This window comes from Hetaerina americana, unplaced genomic scaffold (genome assembly GCF_022747635.1).
Source record: "Hetaerina americana unplaced genomic scaffold, ioHetAmer1.1.p SCAF_10, whole genome shotgun sequence".
NCBI classification, from domain to species: Eukaryota; Metazoa; Arthropoda; class Insecta; order Odonata; family Calopterygidae; genus Hetaerina; species Hetaerina americana.
The window spans coordinates 34,521,560-34,539,136 of NW_027286070.1; positions in this window are offsets into that span (position 1 = coordinate 34,521,560).

Sequence of the window (17,577 nt, forward strand, 5' to 3'; positions counted from 1 at the left end):
AATGAATAGAAAAATTTCATGTTTTGGACAAACTTAAACATGCAAGCAATAATGCCATAGAGTAACGAATCATAATGATGTCAACTTATCACCATCTTCACCAAATTACACTTTCGCCTTATTGTTTTACCATCACGTTTCTCTTTAGTGGCACTTAATTCATTCAATTTATTGAGTCACGGATATATTTCATATCCTTGGCCAATGAAGTAATTCCATGAAATATGATGATGGCATGCACTCTGATCAAATTCTTTCTGATCCGGTTGACAATGAAGGCCTTAATTACGAACACAAAAAAACAAGGGTATTACTTTAGTTGCAAACAAGCGAATAAGGTCTAGAATAACATAAGAAGAAACATAATATGTACATTATTTCTCTTATGAATAAAAGTTTGATGATGAGGTCATCACTTTCTCACGCAAATAAATTGAGTATGAAACGAGAGGGCACTATTCAGCGGAAAACATTTAGAGAATTGTTTCATTATAATGTCTAGTTCCAAGGAAGAGGAAGACGACTTGAATCTTTCTAAAACCGTGGTGTTAAGACTGCAAGATGAAAATCAATAGGTATATATTCGAGTTCAATAAAATAATGCATTATGTAGCAATAAGAAAAAGAAGAAATTGGTAAATGGAACACACCACGAGACGAATGCTATAAGAAGTGTTTCGGAATGAAAAGTTAAGAGATATCTACCAGAAGAAGACTTGAAAATACTTAAGGAAAAATTTGACTTAGGAATAGAGGGCTAATAGGGAGGGAATGAATTAACACAGGAGTAGGAAAGAGAGAATAACACTGGGAGAGAAGGGGGAATGGCTTTTCGTTATTCCTAAAATACCACCATTGCCAGAAAACGGAGGCTTAATAAGCCCTTGTTTTCATATCATAAATCTATGATCGTCTTTATAACATCTATTCTATTTACTCTAAGAACACTGAAAGAACGCATATGGAAAATAAAATGGAACTCGCTTTAGGCAAGTTCCATAAAATTTACATGGAATATTTTTCCATGCACAAGGGTGTTCACAAGAAACAAGACTAAGCATTATTCTCTTAGCCCTTGAGCTAAGCTGGAACTCCATCATTAAGTTATCATTCTTCAGCATTTTTCTCCCTCTAAGGAGGAAGGTAGTCACTTTTCTGAAGAATACGAAATTCATTTAGAGATATGCGAGAGAGAAAATGATGGAAGTATGGGCCAAATAATACAGAATGTGCTTCGAGCGATTTCCAGATAATGTACACGGAAATGTTTTTTTGATTACACCAGGGACTTCCCAAGAAACAAGACGGTATTCTTTTTTATATTTCTTGAGTTAAACTGGAACTAACATTAAGTTATGATTCCTCGACATTTTCTTCCCAGTAAGGAAGAAGCTAATCACCTCTCAGAAACATGCCAAATTCATCTTGAGATTTGTGGGTCCATGTACTTTTTTGATGTATTGAAAAAATATGCAGATAGTCTTCCTGTTTAACTCCCATTCCTCCAGTCTCCATTGAATAAAAGAAGGATGCTTAATATTCTTTTTTTCCTCATTTTTCATTTGATTATATTTTACCTAAAGCTACCAAAAAATCATTCATACGGGGTGAAATGTTATCCCATATATTTAACGGACGTGCGAAGCATAATTCCTGATTTACTGCTTGCATTTAAAAAAATGAATGTTACTAGTCTTAAATTTTTCTTCGATGAATGATAATTTATAAAAAATTACATCATTCAACAACTATCGACATAACTGATAACCTAACAAAAAAGAGTGCGGAATTACAGTATTCTAATATACTTTAGTTCGTGGATTCAATTTCGTAGTTAAAACACAATTACAATATTCTAGTATCGTTAAAATATTCGTTATTTCCGGCATATGTGCAAAATATGGTTATGGTGCCACAGTTTTCACTTGGATTTTACAGAAAAACATTCTTCAACATTAGGCGCTGTGAGCCACGATGTGATCGAGAGGTAAATATCTAATACGTATCTGTTAACGCATATCTAGGGGAATACATGGAGGATAAAACTGTTGGGTAGTAGTAGTAGTAGTATTTAGGGGAGACGACCGACAGCTGAGGTCATTTGCGCCATAGGGGATGGACAGGAAAGGATGAAGGGTGGAGAGAAACCCGGCGTCGGCATTAGCCTACTCTTTATGAAAGGCGCCAAGGAGTCCGCAGCTTAACGCCCCATCCGACGGACGGCGTACTCACTCAAAGTGCCCTCCACAAAACACGTCAAGTAGGGATCAGGATACCTCTGAAAAATAATCAATACCGCCGGGATTTGAACCCAAGCCCTCTGGGTAGGAAGCCACGATGTGCGATAGCCACCGCAACAATCCCGATCCCCCTATAAAAAAACTGTTGAATCCACTACAATATGCAGAAGGAAGTACAACATAATCCACAACGAAGTCAAATGTCAAAGGAAAGTAAAGTACCGAATATCCACAGCTTTATGCAATATATGCCACTTTGTCTGGTTAAAACCATTCATTATTCACAGACAACTACATTTCGCTCGGTTTACAAGAAATCGGCGTATTACTAAAAAAAATCCTGTGGCTCTAATCTGTGATTGAGTCACGACTATGGTTGGTCAAGCCATATTGCACAAATGAAGAATGTTATAGCGTTTATATATCCACTCATTTATATTTTATGGTGACAATAAATTCCTTTTGCCTCTGTAAAGTAAGGAATATTCTTTCAGCGAAATATTTTTATCCTTAATTTCCTCTCGTCCTAATTTTCGGTTTAAATTCCACGTATATTTGATTTTCGATTTTTTGTGGCATTATGTTGGTACTTTTGTCTCTCATTTATGCTGAAAAGTTCGGCCATTTTGAAAGTTCGGTTAATTATTGACAGCTGTTACGCTTAGACGTGTTTTGGTTTGTTTTCAAATTTTGCCTGATCCAAAAAATGGACAGAGTCCTTATCAAATTTTGTGTGAAAAACGGAATTAAGTACGCGGACGCATTCCGAATGTTGGCTGTGACATATTGAGAATCTACCTTGGACCGCAGCAACGTTTATCGGTGGCACAAAATGTGCCCCGATGGCCGAGAAGGTGTGAACGACAAAGTGCGTTCCCGACGCCCGAGCACGCAATAACAGATGAAAACATTGATGAAGTGAAGAAAATAGTATTGCTCAATCGTCGTCGTTAAGGTTTAATTATGACGTTGAAAAATGTCAGTTTTGCCCGTGATTGGACGATTCGATTACATTGAGGCTGTAGGCAAATCTAGGTTTGTAATTCATCTCAACATGGGGTTTTTTATTGGTTTTCCGTAAATAGTATTCAACATATTACAGTTATAGTCAAAATGGGATTATATAATAGTTTTTAATCAAGGCACTTTGTTCTTAAGTATTAATTTATCTCTCATTTAACTGCTGGTTGGTCAAATACAGGTATTTACTCTTTATATTTGGTGTTTTTTTATAATTCCACGCCAGTTACCGACGTAGTGGTGATATTTACATTGCCGGACACTTTTTAGTTGGTCATCAATGCCAACAAAATACACTGCAAGGTTATTGTGAGTGACAGGGGGCAAAGGGTGATACTATGCCAATATTCAGAAATAATAACCGCGAATTCAGGGCAGAATTACGCCGACCCAATTAAATGGAAGATTATTCTTTCCCAGCAGTACTTGTGTAAGACCGTACAAAGAGGGAAAACGAAAGGGAAGCTGCAATCGGTTTAGGCGTATTTTTTTAATGAGGTTGTGCCGTGGGGGAAACATGCATGAGAGAGCAGTTGAAGTACGTACCAAGAGAGAGGAGTAGGAAGCAGTCGGAGGCAGAAGGAAACAAGTACAACAGACATGAGGGACACGAGCGAAGGGGAGAAACTGGGGCATCGGGTAAACAAGAGAGCTTACGCCACAATAGAAGTGGGTGAAACTTGAGTGGTGGTGCGTTTGGGTGAACTCGTATTGAGTCGTTGAGCTGACCCTTCTGCGTACATCCCAGTAACCCGGAAGGTAAGTATTGTTTTCACGGTTTTTCTCTTGTCGCGCAGAACATGCAAAGAATTTTCCTGTGCAGTGCCTGCGTGATAAGAGTGGTGCCACTCCTATAACAATCACCGAAGTGGTCAATAGCGAGAGAATCCGTCACACGCACGAGTAACTTTCCGAAAGGTTGGCTTAACCAGGTTGGGAGGTGCAAACCTGCTGGCTTATCTCCGTGGGATAATGAGTCCGATGAAAGAAACCTAACTTGCGTTCATACTTTCTAAAAGAGCTTAGACACAAAATTTTAGCTTCTAACCAATGTAGTGATAAGAGGGCAATTATGCCGTAAAAGTACCGCGTCCATTTTGAATGCAGATTACTTTAATTAACTCTACAATCGCTGAGAGTATCTATTACGTTGACGCAGCAGGGAAGGTACATGTATGATTCAATATGATCTCTGAGTCCCATATCTCGAAACATAGAATTTTGGGCGCAAGAATATCTCTGAATCGTGTTTTTATAAAGCCAAGAGGTATTTGCGAATACACCGCCTCCTGATTCCCATCCTCTCAAATTAACAGAATAGCAGTTATCATTTCTTTCTCCTACTTAGCATCAATCTGTTAGGAATATCGGGGTAGTAGTAAAGGGCCTAACGAGTCGCAACTGCTACTCCACCGTGAGCTCGTTGACCACTCGTGTCATCCAGTCTAAAAACAGTGTATCCCTTTAAAATTCCCTTGCCAGCCGCCTTAAAGTGTGTCTCTTGCAGATAGACGCAACAGGGATTAAAGCCATGAATAAAAACGGCCGGCTCCTCCTTGTGCCGTTGCAGTTCCACTGTAAAATAAAAGAGACGATTTTAATTTTTTTAATGTAAAAAATACATAAGTAAATAAATAAATAAGTTTTTTAAAAGTTTTGAGATGACTGACTTGGAAGATTATTGCTTGAAGCGATGTTTCCTCCTCCACTCACTCAAGTGGACCTCAGTATCAGAGATACTATGGTCCTCTTCAATAACCTCTAGCTTTCTTGGCTTTGCTGGAGGTGAAAGGGGTGGTGTCTTTTCCCACCCTTTTGGCGTGTCCCGCTTGATAGTTTTTGGTGGGGTCTTCTTTGAAGAGCCCACCGGATTAGGTGTCTCGTTGTCCACCTTACTTTTGACCTCTTTATTGCTCTTTCTTTTTCTCTCTGAGTGACTGCATTGTTTTCTCTTGGGTCATTTGTCTGAATGGCGATGGTGCACTTTGGCAATGTGATGGAAGCAACGGAAGCAAAGTACCAGGAGAAAGCGCCCTGAATTTTCTCCTCACTTCCATGCATGGTACTTTTTTCCAGCGTCTTTATCTCCATGGCCTTCCTTTCCTCATTTTTCTTGGGACAATTACGCGAGTACACTGGGTGTGAACCCTCGCAATTGACGGAAAGAGATTCCGAATTGCACTCTTTACCCTCGTTCGTGTCCTTGCCACAGCGCGGGCAGGTGGCTCTACCCTCGCATCGCGACGCGACGTGGCCAAAGTGTTGGCACTGAAAACAACGCACTGGGTTTGGTTCATAACAGATTCATAACCTACGAGCACCTTGTCGGGGAGCCTGTCTCGCGCAAACGTCACTATCACGCTATCACGGAGGTGTTGTTCTCCGTTGCGCCTCGTGGTTAGTCGACAATCAATCAGTCTCTGAGAAAACATTTCTCTCTTGAACTCGACGACTTCCACGCATAGGAGGTCACAATGACTAATAGCTCTCCGAAAAGTGTTTAGAGAGCGGTGCACCTCCACCTTCATCAGAATGTTATGGAGCATTCCCATTGCCAATATTTTTTCGATCTGTTTATCATTCAAGGTTTCAATGAGCAGGGTACCTTCCCTCAGTTCCTTCATGCCCTTCGGGTCACCAGGCACGACTTGGGAAAGCACTCTTCGTATTATGAAATGAGACACTTTTTTCAAGTTCTCACCTTCCTTGGTACACGACGTGATAAGGTGCCACTTGCATGGTGCCACTTGCATGCGGCATAACAATTTTCTTCCCCGCCCACGTCCGAACGAGATATCTTGGGTGGTAAAAAGGTTTTTCCTCCATAATGATAAATATTTCGTCTCTCGGCCTCCGCACCCACCAAGGAGCTACACATTCGGATCACTAGGACTAACTCGAGGGATATAGCGCTTCAGAATTGGTTGTCTGTTTCGGGGTGAATCTTCAATTCAAGGGCCCACCAAAACCCTTGCAATCTCCGACCTTCCAATGCAGACCCCCACCACCTTGGCACTCGCCGCCGGAACGAAAACGCGACGGAAGTCGATTTACCGGGAATGGCTAGCTCTCGGCCTCCCGTTTACACGAAATCTGGGGCCAAAGAGCTGCTGGAAATCAGAAAACTCACCCTCCAGGATCTCCTTCTCTCCCTTACGAGTCTCCAGGCACAGCAAACACCTGAGCGCAGGCCAGATGGTATGGCTACAAACAAGCAGTGGATCCACAGCACTGTCCGGACGCATCCCTTGCTGGCTGGGGGTTTGTTTTCAGGGTTTTCTCCCCGCCCTTTTAGTCGCCTCTTACGACAAGCAGGGATACTGCGGGAGTATTCTCTATCCCCCTACCCGCAGGGGTAAAAATATCGGTAGTCATTCAGTGGTTGCGACATTTCATCGAACGAGAAAGCACAATTTACGGTTATAAAACAGACATTGCAAAGTATGTTGTAATTGAATGGAGCACATTTCCTGAATCATTTTTTAGACGTACTATAAGAAAACTTCTAACGAAATAAATACAGCGAGTAGCATTTATCAAATATGTCATGATTAGGTATGGTTACAGAATCATGTCTTTTATATAATAATATATATGCATATTTATTTATTTATATTTTTTTTACTCTCGCAATTGATGCAAACGGCATCGGAGCTGCCTATTTGACCATCTCGCTTGACCTTGGTTCACCAAGAGCAGATGACTTTGCCTTCGAATCGGCTAGCGATATGGCCGAAACGCTGGAAGAAACAATTGGATATGGATGGAACAGCTAGAAATAAATAGTTACAATGAGACCTATTCATAACCTATTATCACCTTGTCCTGGAACGCATCTAAAATGAGTATGAGGTTTAGATATGCGATGTTGATCAATTCATACCTGCCCTTTCTTGTCAGACGACGTCATTCGGTGACACCCTGAGATGTCACGTCTTTCTTCATTCCCTTGTCGTCTCCGCAAAGCAGGTAATACCTGTTGACTATACCCCTAGAGGCGCTCAGGGTGCGATGCGTCCATGTAGTAACCGAAATATTAAGGAGTGCCTTCAATCCCACCTCTTCGTTAATCGCTCGCCATGAGTATAGTGCGGATGCTATTTAAAAGCTTCTTTGTTGATTTTACAGGCACCTTTGAAAAGTACTATACGCATCATAAAGGGAAACAAATTCTGCAACCTCTCACTTTCCTGGGCACATTTCATGATCGAATAAAGTTTACAAGCGACATGAACTGTATTTCCACACCCAGGGAGGGATCTTTTTATTGGCAGAAGGTTATTCTCCTCCATACAAATTTTAGTTCCCCTTTCCACTCATCAAGAAAACACACGTTCGGGACGCCACACCACTAACCGTTGCGGTCGCTAGGATTAGCATGACGGATATTTAAGTAGTGGTAGCCTTTCCCAGGTTGGATCTTCGCTTTACATGCTCCCTCAAACCAGGACACACGGTTCCCCACCTGCCTAACACTCACACTGGAACTATAAGTAGAGAGGCAGAAGTTGACAGACCGAAAATAACTATATTCACCAGTTTAAAGTGAACTTGTGATCGAAGTGGAGTGTTGACCAAAGGGGCTCTTACCCATGCATCCGAGACACAGCAGGGTGCCAGGGGGATCAACCACAAGGGTCCCCTTCTCCTTTTACTGGTCACTGTGTACAGGATGCAAACAGAGGGTTTGCAGACCAAGCGATATGGACATACGCAGACAGTTGATCCATACAGACACATTCATTGACAGGTCAGGAGTATTTTAATGCAACAATTTCAGATAGTAAAAATCATCGGTCAAGGCCAATGATTTTTACACTCTGAAATTGTTCCATAAAAATGCATATTAGCAGATGACTCAGTTAAAAGTTACTGAGCGGCATCTCCCGCAGTTTCTTGTAATAGGTGAGGAGTAGCCCACCCTTTTAGTCACCTCTTAAAAGGGTCAGGGATATGGCAGGAGTGTTCTCCATCCCCTTCCCCAGGGGCCTCTCCCTTTACAGGTAAATAAACTCAAATGCAGGTGGCCTTAAGAGCACCTTCTGATCAGCATTAGGGTGATGATTAGCCCTACAATTTTAAATGCACAAAATACATTTAAAAAGGGTGTTGATTCATTCTTTATGCTAGGAACTTAAAAAATCAAATCATTTTAGGTTTCTCATTGCATACCAACAGCCTTGAATATAGTTATGTGGATAATATGCTATTCAATAATATCTCTTCCATTCCCACTATTTTCCTATTGAGCTATTATGGGAATCACAGTCACCATACTTCAAGTGCATGCTGGAATGCAGCATGGGTCCTTCAACACTTTCCTGCCACTGTTTCCTATCACTGTAGTACTGAGTATCAACTGAGAGTGTCTTCTTCTACCCACATCTAATATGATCTTATATGAAGGCAAGGCATTATTTTCTAGTTTATTCATAGATATGGTTAGCAAAGTGCATAAATTAGTATTAACAGCTCTATACATATCAGATTAATCATAATTTTAAAGTAATTAACTCTCAGCAAGCATGGTTTCAAACCCATTTTCAGGAGTCCTGCTGTGAACTTTAGCGACTAGGGATTCATTCTTTGAAATCAGTTTGATGGCAAGTACCCCTATATTAACCAAAAAACTCATCCTTTGTAAATAGAATGGGTATGCAGATGAATAACGATAAAGACTGAAGTAGGCCAAAATTGAAGTGCTTGAGTTACATGTACATATTTGTATGTAAATGTAACAATTAGAAAAGTAAATTTAGAGGAGTTGAGCATGATTATGCACTTAATCTTACAAACACTATTATTCCAAAAAAAGTGTGCCCAACATTAGGTAACACCATCCACTAGTTGATTCATGTAATTGAAAAAGAAGCTTCATTACTTACAGGACAAAAAGATGCAGATGCAGAATACTACTTTTCACCAAATCATAAAAAGGAGACCAGTTTCCCTTCATTAGGGCCTTTGCACCCCCAAAACTGAGCAGCTAAAATATATTAATTGCAATATAAGCAGCTGAAAGATTACGGGTAAAAGAGGGGAGACAAATAATGCAGCAATTTTTTTGCATTGACAACTGGGAGGCTTATTCTATCAAATAGCTCCAGCTCAGTCTCCAGGTATCTCATCTCCAGTAGCTGATTAGCGATAATATTGCTACAGCCTGTATTACATGTTGTAGCCACAACTCTTAGGCAACTACCCCTCAGTAGTACCTTTCTTATCAAAACTGTAAGGGTAGCCTATTATGATGGCTGTTCCACCAAAGAATTATGTCAGAGTCTCTTTCCAAGTCCTTCCAATACCTCTTATAATGAAGTGAAGGCATAGTTGAATGTTGAGACCAAGGATTTTTATATCTATTTCCAAGTAGTGTTTGACCAAAAACTACTCATCAGTTCCGGCCTTCTTTTCATTTCAACTAATAATGGCATGCATAATTGAGCCTATCTCTGTTTCACTGCACCAAAATATTTACCTCTCCTTTACGTACTCCCAAATCCCATTTCTAAGGCAGTTCATCCATATTTTTAGGTCTTAATTTAGCAATGTTAGGGCAATAGTTTTTGATAATCTTAGACCTTTGCCTTCCAAAATTTATGAAATACACAATATAACCAAACCTCTAAAATAAAAAAATAGTAAAAAACGGAAACCAAAATTGCTTCAATCCATTATAAGGTGTCAAATTTTTGTGCTTCGACTTACTTAAAAAATAAGTAATATTCCCACATGTCAAACTTCTAAATTTTACTCGTTGAACATATATATCAATATATACATGACCCAACCTTCAAATCAATTACGGTTGTTATGATTTTCCACACACACACATATTTATACATGGTCAGTCCAATAAATACACGAACTTGTGCAATCTGGCAGCCATGACATGGACTATAGCTCTGCCTACCAGCCACGCTAGTTGCTTGAGACACAATGAGCGAACAGCTCATTGTGTCTCAGATGTTTTTGTTCGCTAGTGCTTTCTTGATTTCTATTATTATTCAAATCCATGAGAATTTCACATAATTTTTATATACATATACACATAAAGAGACACCTAAGAAAGGATTATCAGCAGCCTGTATAGAAAAATCATTTGTAAGGGAAAAGAGCTGAATAATGTCGAGGAAAGATGAAAATATACCAAAATAGGGATATTAAAAGCCATGAAAGAAACTATAGGAACTGTGAATTCAGAAAAGGGTTAGGAAACCATAGGTCACAGGCAAGATGATTAGAAATATAGACGAGAGAATGAAATGGAAGAATGTAAATATGCAGTTAAGTAGAAGGAAGTATAGAGTTAATTAATAAATAGGCAGGTAAAAATAGAGCAAAAGAAGCAAATGGAAGACACGGTGGAAGTAAATGGAAAGTTTGCAGAGGAAGGGTGACATTGGTGCATTAAAGAGGAGGGTTGGGAGGCAAGAAGATAAAATCTAGGTTAACAATCGGAGATAAGTCAGGAAAAATATTAGGTGTACCAGGAAAGAGATCCAAGAGAGATGGAAGGAATATATAGACCGGTATGGCAAAAGCATTTGGCCAGCAAATTAGACATAGAGAGAAAATATGATGTAGACGAGGTTAACTTAGGTCCAGGCTTACTTGATAGTGTGATAGAACAGACAATGAAGGAATCATAATCCAATAAGGGCTTGGGGGTAGACAACATTCCTACAAAAATTATTGAAGTTTAAAGAAAATGTGGGAGGAAGAGTTTTCATGAGCTAATTTGTAAAATTTCTGGGAGAGAAATTTGGCTTGAACATTTAGTCAGATCAGTGTTAGTTTCTATTTCAAAAAAGATAAAGGCTATATTATATGAGGACACAAATTGCACACAGCTAAAGTGGCTCTCAGAATCATCAACTAGAGAATGGAGAGCAGGGAAAATGATTACTTAGAAGACCAGTTTGGGGTCAGGAAGGAGATAGGCATGCATGATGCCACTGCAGTAATGAGGTTAATAATAGACAGAACAGACCTGGAATACCATCAGTATATATTTTCCTCTTTCATAGATTTTGAAAAGGTGTTTGATAAGAGTGAAATGAGAAAACCAATGAATAGATAGCAGAAAATAGAAATACATAGGAGAAATAGGAAGCTAATCCTCAACCTGTACGTCTCAGACTGCTCAGGTGCTAGTGGGGAAGAGAGAGACCGGATGAGCAATGCTAGGCAGAGTAAGGCAGGTTGTCTATTCTCATCTATGCAGTTCACTTTATATGTGGAGGTAAAATTAAAGAGGGATAGGAAGAACTGGAAATTGGAATCAAAGACTGTGGGAAATTTATTAAAACAGTTAGGTTTGTCGATGATCACACCCTAGTTTGTCAATCAGCCAAGGGGTCACAAGCATTGCTGAGTGAATTGGAAATTCAGGGTTATACATAGATATGAGATGAGAATACATTTTTATAAAGCAATGGTTGTACAGTTTTCCAAAAGAAAAAGGCTATGCTATACATTAATATAGGAGGACAAAAACTGTAGCAGGTGCAACAGTTTACCTATCTCAGAAGTGTTTATACCAAAATGATCAAACTAGTTCGGACATAATATGAAGAATTGCATTAAAAAAATGCAAAGAAGCTTTCATAGGGAGGAGGGATTTGATGTCAGTTACATTGAGAAAGGATGTTAAGAAAAAACTTGTCATTGAATGGTAGAATCGAAGGTCATTGAACGGTAGGGGGAATGGTCATTAAAACAGGATGGTAGGTTTAGCATGTAGGCTTTTGAAATGTGGGTGTAGAGAAAGATGGGAGGTGAAGTGGGCAGAAAAGAATATAAACGAGGTGCCAGGCATGGTATAAGAGAAGAAGGGGGTTGTTGGAAATGTCCAAAGAAGGCAGGTAAGATTGGATTCGGAGAAGTTTATGTGATGCAGAGAAGACAATGTAATGCTGAAGACTATTATGGGGTGGAAGGATGCTAAGCCAAAGAGGAAGGGGCAGGAATGGGATGTTGACAGATTGAAGAGGAATAAGGAAGTAGATGGAGTTGAAGAGGTGGAGTGCACTTGCTGGAGTGCAGGATGTTGGTTTTGTACATGTTATGACAGACAAGAGGATTGTCACTGTACTGTTTGTAAGATATGCCCATCCAAAACTTAACTTAAGTGGTAGGTTTCTGATAGACTCATTCAACTTCTACCTCTTCTCATTAAAATAATAATCATAACGAAAATAACTATATATATAAAAATATATTTATTTATATATATATATATATATATATATATATATATATATAATATATATATATATAAATATATATATATATATATTGAAGGGAAGTCTCATAAATGTGTATAATAATTTGAAGTATCAGATGAGTTTACTTTTTGTATCTCTGTGTTCCTGTTCCCTAGTGCTACCTCTTTTCTCCCTTTAAATTATCAATATCGTGTATATATATATATATATATATATATATATATACTATATATATATATATACACATTCAAACACGAAATCCCGCCAAACGGCGAATAAATACTCATATATACAGAAACAGATATAAGGAAAAGGGATAGGAACACATATAAAGGACGAACACAATAGAGGTGGGGAAGGCGGAATCGAACGGATCACAAGAGTAAAAATATTTCCTCAACCGGGACTCGAACACCGGATCTTTCCACTTGCCGGGCGGATGCTCTTAACCACTTGAGCTATCGAGGATAGTCAATTTACCCCTGAGATCCGTGGGTCTTATATGTCGCCAAGCGCCCCGATTCTTTCAGCCAAGAGATGGCGTCAGGGGGCTGTTTCACCCACCAAAGGAGAAATAGACAATACACAAGGAAAGGAAAGGACAGTGGGTTAGAAATATATATATATATAGATATATACATATATATATATATATATATATATATATATATATATAATATATATATATAGAAATATATATATATATATATATATATTATATATATATATATATAGAATATATATATATATATATATATATATATATATATATATATATATATATATATATATATATATATATATATATATATATATATTTATATATATATATATATGATACAGAGAAACAAAAAGTAACCTCATCTGATTCTTCAAATTATTATACACATCCTCTTCAAAAATATATATATACATATACATTAATATATATATATCCCCTCCCCGGACTACAACCTTGACGTGGTAGAAGGGCTTGTGCGTTCCGATGACCCCTAGAGCTGTGCTGGCGGGAGTAATAAAAAATTGCTCCTGGTAGGGTCACCCATGCCAGATAGGTCGAAGGTTAGGAGCCAGACGAAGGGTAGTCCACGCAGCGTCTGTTCCTCAGTGAGGCGGCTGCAATGGCGTCTGACCCCCAGTGGGGCGGCCAGTAAGTGATGGTGTCACGTTAAAAACACTATTGAGGAAGGCAACGGGAAACCACCTCAATTATCATTCCCAAGAACAATGTGATGGACAATAGAGATATTTTGAGTCCTGGCAGCCACGGGGCTCGGCCCAATCGGCCGTGTGTCGTGCCCGGCAGCGGGGGAGGCAAGGCTTCCGCGGTCGTCATCCCCACGAAACCCTTGCAAGGGAAAACCAGCAGCAGCAGGACAGAAGACGCAGGAGAGTGATAAGTATAGAATAATATACAGCGGTGGGGACGAGAGCCAACGAGGAGTTGCCATAGTATTAAATGAAGAGGTAGGAAGAAAGCTTAGTCAACATAGAGCAGGTAACGGATAGAATACTTCTAGTGGAGATAAAAGCAGAACCGATGAACTTGGTTATTATTCAGGTATACATGCCACGAGCAGCCATAAGGAATAAGCAGGTCGATAGGATATACGATCAGTTAGAGGACATGATCGCATGTGTTCCTGCAGGGAAACATTTGATAGTGATGGGGATTGGAATGCGACGGTAGGCGAAGGAAGAGATGGTGATGAGGTGGGGGACTACGGTTTAGGCACGAGGAATGACCGCGGGGAGAAAGCAGTTGAGTTCTGCAGGAGACAGGGGTTAGTCATCACCAACCACTTGATTTAGACACCACCAAAGACGCAGGTATACATGGAAAATGCCAGGCGACTCAGAAGATATCAGCTAGATTATATCCTGGTTAGACACAGGTTTAGGAACAGTGTGATAAATTCCCACAGTTTCCCGGAGCGGATGCGGACTCAGACCACAATTTAGTTGTTATGAAATGTTGCGTACGTTTCAAAAAGAGAAGGCAGGGGCGGCGAGTTAGAAAATGGAATGTAGAAGCATTAAATGGGTTGAAAAGGAAGGAATACAAACAGGTGGTAGAGAAAATCATGGAGGATGGTAAAGGCTTAGTACTATCGAAGAAAAATGGGAAATGATCAAGAAAGGGTTGTCTAAAGCCGCAAAAGACACTATTGGAACCGTTAATGCTAAAAGGACTAGGAAACCATGGATCACGGATGAGATGATTACAAAGATGGATGAGCGGGCGAAAATGGAAGAATATAAATACAGAATTAGGCAAAATGAAGTACAAAGAATTAAACAATAAATTGAGGCGGGCAACAAATAAAGCAAAAGAAGCATGGTGGAAGACGCAGAGCGAGGATATGGAAAGTCTGCAGAGGAAGGGTGAAATCGGTGCGCTGTAACAGCAAACTTAAATCGTTATCGGGAAGTAAGAAAGGAAGAGCTATGCTAACAGTTAGAGATAAGGCGGGTAAGGTAATAGTTGATGCAGGGAAGATCCAAGAGAGATGGAGGGAGTATATAGAAGAACTGTATAGTAAAGAAACTCAGACCAACAAAGTTAGACATTGAAAAAGAAAATGACGTAGAGGAAGACAGCTTAGGTCCAGGCATACTAGACAATGAGATAGATAGGCATTAAGGGAGATGAAACTAAATAAGGCCGTGGGGGTAGATAACATTCCCGTGGAACTTTTAAAATGCTTAGGAAAATGTGGGAGGAAGAGGCTATATGGGCTGATCCGTAGTATTTATGAGGAGGGAATCTGGCCGGAAGACTTTGTGAGATCAGTTTTAGTTCCTATTCCGAAAAAGGTAAAGGCCACGTCATGTGAGGGACTATAGGACAATTAGTTTGATATCCCACGCAGCTAAAGTTGTTCTCAGGATCATAAACAAAAGGATAGAGAGTAGGGCAAATGATTACTTAGGGGACAAGGTTTAGGAAGGGAAGAGGTACGCGTGATGCCATTGCAGTAATGAGATTATTAATCGAGAGGAATATAGAACACAACCAGGAGGTATTTGCCTGTTTCGTAGATTTCGAAAAAGCGTTTGATAGAGTGAATTGGGAAAAACTAATGAGTATATTGCAGAAAATAGGAATAGATTGGAGGGAAAGGAGGCTAATCCGCAACCTGTACATGTCTCAGACTGCTCAGGTGCGGGTGGGAAACGGGGAGTCAGGATGGGCAGTGTTAGGAAGAGGTGTAAGGCAGGGTTGCCCATTATCACCGTTGCTGTTCAACCTGTATGCAGAGGAAATGATTAAAGAGGCATGGGAAGAACTCGAGGTAGGAATGAAAGTGGGCGGGGAATTCATAAAATCAGTTAGGTTTGCTGATGACCAAGCTTTAGTTTGTCAGTCAGCCAAGGGGCTGCAAGCATTGCTGAGTGAATTGGAAATTCAGTGCGACAGGTATGGGATGAGAATCAATATTAATAAAACAAAGGTTATGCGATTTTCTAGAAAGAGAAAGGCCAAGCTTAACATTAAAATAGGATGGCAAAAACTAGAGCAGGTAGAACAGTTTACGTATCTCGGTAGTGTTTTGGACCAACACGGTCAAAGTAGTAGGGACGTAAGAAGAAGAATTGCGCTAGGCAAAGAGGCTTTCACAAGGAGGAGGGAGTTGATGACGGGGGCTTTGAGTAAGGATGTTAAGAAAAGACTCGTAAAAACTTTGATATGGAGCGTATCTATGTACGGTGCGGAAACGTGGTCGTTGAAGCAGGAGGATAGACGTAGATTGGAGGCTTTTGAAATGTGGGTGTGGAGAAGAATGGAGAAGGTGAAATGGACAGAGAAGAAAACAAATGAGGAAGTACTTGGTATGGTGGGCGAAGAGAGGGGTTTGTTGGGAGCAATCCTATGGAGGCAGGAAAAGTGGATGAAGGGGGTGTTGACCGGCAGTGGGATGTTGAAGACTGTGATAGAGGGTAGAATGTTGGGCAAAAGAGGAAAGGGAAGGAACAGGATAGGGATGCTGGGCGGGATGAAGGGAGGAAGAAAGTACTCAAGAGATGAAGAGGGACCTGATATAGAGTAGGATGATGGATTTTGTGTTTTGTTAGGAGTAATAAAATATTTGTTTGGTAGTTGTGTCCATCCAAAAACCTACCTTAACTGGTAGATTACCTTAAAAAAATATATATCATATATATATATATATATATATATATATATATATATATATATATATATATATATATATATATATATATATATATATATATATATATATAAACCATAAACACAGTAATCAGCCCGAAGGTCAGTTTGATAGGTGATGGTAAAGTTAACCCAATACTAAGCCCGATCGCGTGTGAAATTCACACATCAGGATAGGGGGGCCAGTTCCTTTCCCTATGCCGGTTATGGTTTTCCAGGAAGATCTGGTACTCAAAAAAAAAAAAATATATATATATATATATATATATATATATATATATATATATATATATATATATATATATATATATATATATATATGTGTGTGTGTGTGTGTGTGTGTGTGTGTGTGTACAGGGTTCGTCCGGAAAATAAGTGTACTGAGCTCAGGAAAAAAAAATTTATTACACTTTTACATATCTTAAGCTAATATTCCTCAAAATAGGACCCTTGTGAGTCGATACACTTGTTCCAGCGGCGTTCCCATTCCTGGAACGCTCCCGCGAAGGCATCATCGGGAACCTCTCGAAGACACGTCGTCACGGCCTCTTTGACGGCGTCCAAAGTCCCGTATCGCGTTCCTTTCAAACTCCTCTTTATCTTCGGGAACAGAAAGAAGTCCGGTGGTGCCAAGTCCAGGCTGTAGGGCGGGTGCGGCAGCGTTGCCACGCCGTGCTTGGCCAAGAAGTCCGACACGACAAGCGCGGTGTGAGACGGCGCATCGTCGTGATGCAGCCGCCAGATGTTTTTGATCGCTGTCCGGACGCGGGCATTGTTTTTGGCACATTACACTGCTCTGCTATCATCCGAACACTAAGACGACGATCAGAGTTCAGTACATCGCGAACTTTTCGCACATTTTCGTCGGTGAGTGTCGTTGATGGGCGTCCAGGCCGTGGTTCGTCGTCGACCT